Below are 5,317 nucleotides of genomic sequence, written 5' to 3'. Positions count from 1 at the left end.
TGATGTTTCTCTTAGTAATAGAGTTTTCTCATTTTTTTCAAATAATTTTTATTTAATATTTATTCTATTAGAAATAAGAGATTATTTAATGATTTAGAATTCTAAGATAATCTTCCCAATTTTTTTATTCCTTCGGTGTATCTTTACACATTTAGGGGAGATTGAGTATGTATATATATATATATATATATATATATATATATATATATATATATATTACATTTACAATTTCTTGTTTTGAAATATAAATAATTTTTTTAATCTAGATATTGCATAGACAAATATATAAAGAAAATGAAAAGATAACAATTTGTTTCATTTCATTTTTCAGTAATCTTAATAATTGTTTTGATTTTACTTTTCATTAATTTTAATAATCTCAATACATAATTTAAACAAGGCTACTTAGTAGCTAGTACTTGCTAGGCAATTTAAATATAGGGAAATTGAAATTTGGATTGTTGAAAGGTGAAACTGTTATGAAAATATATAAATTTATTTAGTGATAGTTTTTAGGGATTCCATTTTTTACCAACAATTAAATTAATATATCTGTTGACCCAATTTTTTGGAAAAAATAATATATCCATGAACACTCCAATTATGACAATCTAGGTGAGTTTGTTTTGTAATTAATAGAAATGGAGCAAAAATAAAAAACTTTATGAATTTTGTTGAGATTCTAAATTTATTAATTCTCTATCATTTAAAAAATATAATTTAGTAATAGTATTAAAAAAAACAAATTAGTAACAATGTTTATTGAATAGTTTATATTTTAATTTTAAATTAAAATCATTATTATTTATATAAATCTATTCAATATATTAAAAAATCTCAAATCACAACTTATACAATTTTAACAAAAAAAAATTATTTTAATATTTATTATTAAATATAAATTTAATAAAAATCTTCACATATAATATTCATATATTGGCACTTAAAAAAAATATTGTATTGTAAACTATAAACAAAATATAATGTAATAAGATAATCAAATGTAATTGGGCTAATATAAATAAAAGATATTCGATTTTAATAAAGCATGTGAATAAAGAATATGTGGAATTACTTCAATCAGATGATTTTTTTTAATAAAATTAGGTAAATGTGTAAATTTTCCAAAAATTTACAAATTAGTTTTTCGTTTTGAACTTGAGAGGTTTAATTTTCTAAAACCAATTTTTAATCCAAATAAAAAAACTCTCCTTCAAAATTATCTTTGGTAAAAAAGAAAAAAAATGCCAATTTTTATTCCACATAACAAAACTCTCCTTTAAAATTATCATTTGAGAAAAGGCAAGGGAAATTTTTTTATCTCTGAATTAGAGGCCATAGAGGGGGGAATTAAGCTTATCCCTGGATCCAAGGTTTTTTTGGTGGTGTTAAAAGTGCCTAACCAAATTGAGAGCTTTCACTGGAATGGGTGAATCAAAGTTGCATCTCTTTTTTTCCCACGAATTCCCCATAAAAGAGAGTATTTATATCTATTTGTAGTGCAATAATTAGTACAAGAATAATTGTACATTGTATATATCTCATATTCATCTTTACAGTTCCTAAATTATGTCAAAGTATAGCCTATATATACAAGCTAAAAATAATTAAATTCTAAGAATAACAAATGTTGTAATACTTGACTCCAAATATAGATGCAGACTAATGAATAAGGAAACCCAATTGAGAATTTGAAGGGAGTTCTTTTGGATGCCTAGTGCCTGATATCATTCATAAAATATTAGCGAATCTCCAATTCAACTTTCATACAAGCACAAATTCCAATCTGTTAACAACTTGGGCAATTTATATTGGATTTACATATAAAATATTGGGGTGTGAATCAGAATGGTGATTTGGAGGTTACATATGCTTTTAGGTAATTCATTAAAAATATAGTAATCTATCCAAATGTTGGCAATGATCTTATCCAAGGGCGCTAAATCCATAATCTTAAAAAAAAAGAGTAACCCAAAAATAAAAGAACAAATGATAATTAGAAAAAAAATTATATTTAATCTCATTTATATGAAAGTAATATTAAACCCGGCAATTCGATCTCTGCGACGACAATGGCTTCGCTTGGCCTTACATGCGTCTGCCAAACTTTTGGTGATTCCATAAGCCAAAAGTCTGAATCCGCACGACTAGCACTGGTCATCTTCACGTTGTTGAGAGTAAGGATTTCATGTTATTTGCTACAATTAGGGTTTATAAGAAGATCAGAGGTGCGAATCCGGCTGGCTCTATTGCATATTGTGGTTCCTCAGGCAGCACATATAGCTGATAAACCCCCGATCAGCTTAAATGGGCCGGCTTTGCTTTTGAAACGCTTGCAGATCGGACCCTTGACAGTTTTCTTTGTGGCAGCAACTGATGAAGACAAAAACGTTGTCCTTCTGGGGATAGAGAAGTCACCGCAGAACTTCATAGACAAATATCCTGCGCTAATTACTGGTTCTTTCCTATATTTATGGGCTTCAGGAACAGAGATCGGTGCTGCCATAGCACTACAAACTAGAGAAGGGGGATATAATGGAACAACACAAAGTCTGCATAGGAAATCGATAACAGAGCCGGGTGAATTTGAGGTGAGGTCAATAATTTGGCCCCGACTCGACCCAGAGAATGAATTCACAGCAGAAGATCGACCCCCATACAAGTCCAGGGTATGCTCTTTTCTCCTGAAACAGGGTGATTTATATGGTGTGGTACATAGATCTACTGCAAGGCTAGAACCCAAAGCTTACCAACCAGCCATCCACAAGTGCAAAGGCAAGAGAATGGCTATCTCGCTGGAAGGGGACACACGTGATTGGTCATGGGACGCGCGACCTACTCACCAACAGCCTTTGTTTGGCTATAGATCACAGCATGCAGCACAGATTTGGGGGCATGAAACTACCAAGATACCCCTTTGGCCTGAGCTTCAGGTCAAATGTGCTGAAGAAGAACAAATCGGCAAACAGAATGCAGGTAAAAACCACAGATCCATTAATGACCAAATGGTTTTGATACCTAATAAACAAATCAGTTTACACCAAACTCAGATCTGGATGTCTGATAACAAAAAGGTTCCTCATAGATCTGGATCATAGTCCCAGATAGTAGATCAGAGTAGGAAACAGAGAGATGTGGTGATTACGCCAGATCAGCAAAACATCCAAACAGCACCTGCATCGAATATGCTTGAAGGAAGAAAAATATCTCTCTTTATCAGATCCATGGGAGGGAACATAATATGCATCAAGATAGGGAAATGGGAGGTGACAAAAACACTCAAACAGAGGATACAAGAAAGGACTAGAATCCCACCATGCAAACAACTCCTCCTCTACACAGGGAAAGTACTACAGGAGGAGCGCAAGCTAATAGAATATGGTATAGGAAATGACTCAACCATCTATCTTAGCACAAGACTCCATTGAGGCTGTTCTGGCACAAGCTCAAAAGGGCCTGCTTCCTTCAAAGATGCAGTAAAAGGAAAGATGGAACCTCAAACAAAAATAGAACAACAAGCTACAACACTAGGGGCCTACATTGTTGAGCAGACAACATAGAACCCTGCATTAACAATTGCCATACTAGAGGTAAATGAAATACATGCTGATTATTTAACTAAAGTAGTGATATGCACCCCGGATGCGGGTGGTAAGGTCAGTGTAAATGCTCAAGCGAGCGAGGAGGGCAGCTGGTGACCTGGATTCTGCGATGAGTAAATGCATGGCAGAGCATTTATGTCCCTTAAGGCCTCACCGGGCTCACGGCAAGCGGGGTTTGATTATCAAGATGGTTCATAAATTCAGCAAGACAGATCTCAGGAATGCGACATTCCTTTGGCAGTGCTCAGGCAAATACGCTTCTGAGAGAATTGTTAAGTGCGATCCTGAGGTAGAGAGGCGCGTTTGGAAACCCCCCTGGTTCCATAGGCGCAGACTCTTGGCCAATTCCATCACCTCGTTCACGACGCATACGCTTTGCATTGGGTATGTTTACTATCTGGTTTTTTGGTTTCTCTATGGCATACCTCACGTCTCTGCTTGCGGGTCGCTCGTTTATCTTCAATCCGGGCCAAGATTTGAAGGTTTAAGAATAGAGATAGAAATTTCGAGTCTTAATTGTGTTCAGTATTTCCGAAGGGTTCAATCCTCCAGATACTGGTATATTTGGTGTTTGCTGGGCTTCCACTCCCATAATCTAGCTTGCTCCCTTGCAATGGCCCCACGACAACAAGGAATTCCCCGAAGAGGTAGCAATTATGGTGTTCGTGGGGGTAATAGGGGCAGAGGAGCGCCTAATCCTCCCTGCATCGTCCCGCTCACCTCCAAATCTCCGTCTTCCCCTTCGTCTGAACATTTTAGCCCTTCTTTGCACAGTTCCCTGCATTCCTGTCGGTTCAAATTCCAAAGCAAATTGCACAAGCCCACAATTTCTGCCCTGCTCATGGTTATTTTTTCTGAGGAAGAAGAGGATTCCTCAAGCTCAGAGGAATACATCAAGGACAGTTCGCTCTCTCTCAGTCCCAGTAATTCGCATGAAAATGAAGCCGGTGACATTCTCAATGCCCCTGACCCGCTTCAGGCCGAAGAGCACCATGAGGATTCGCCCCTGCATTCAATCTCTGCTAATGATGATATCATTCCTTGCGCTCCAGCGTCTTCCTCAGGCAATATGTCACACCTGATGTCTCTGCCGGAGCGAGCAGAAAAGGATACCGAGGAGAACATGGGGGTCGAATGGGTCAGTACCACCGAGCGCGATATGGATGCAGATGAAGACATGCCACCTCAGGCTTAAAATTTCAATCTCAACAAGAAATCTCAGAATGAAGGTTTTGTTTTTGAAATGGCGCACAGCGGTCTTTTCTCCAGTTTTTCTCACTATGGTTCACTACTATCTTCCAGCTTATAAGTGTTTGTCTCTAGTCTTTTGTAATAGTCTCAGAAATGTTGTATGGCCGGAAAAGCAGGTTGTTCATTTTTGTGGTTATTGTATTTTGAAGACTACCTTATGGTATGTAATCAGATATTTCAGTGCTGCATGCAGCAGATTTTATGATAGAGGGCTGGCTGTTGCCCCCTCAGAGGTCTATACCTCTCTGTAAATATTTTTACCCCTTTTTTTATATAATAGATAGACTTTACTTAGAAAAAAAAAAAAAGTAGTGATATGCAAGTTTAATGGTGATCCAGGTGATTGTTGGTGGCCACCCACCAACCCATTTGGACCCCCACAACTGTCTCTTTCAGTCTTTTCAGTTTCCTTAATTGTAGCACAACTTACTATTTTTAGCAGTTTTTCGGGTCCTGAACTTCCG

This window comes from Pinus tabuliformis, chromosome 4_1 (assembly GCF_031772625.1).
Source record: "Pinus tabuliformis cultivar Carrire ecotype Pingquan chromosome 4_1, CPIR1, whole genome shotgun sequence".
NCBI classification, from domain to species: domain Eukaryota; kingdom Viridiplantae; phylum Streptophyta; class Pinopsida; order Pinales; family Pinaceae; genus Pinus; species Pinus tabuliformis.
Note: the sequence above shows the minus strand (reverse complement) of the source record.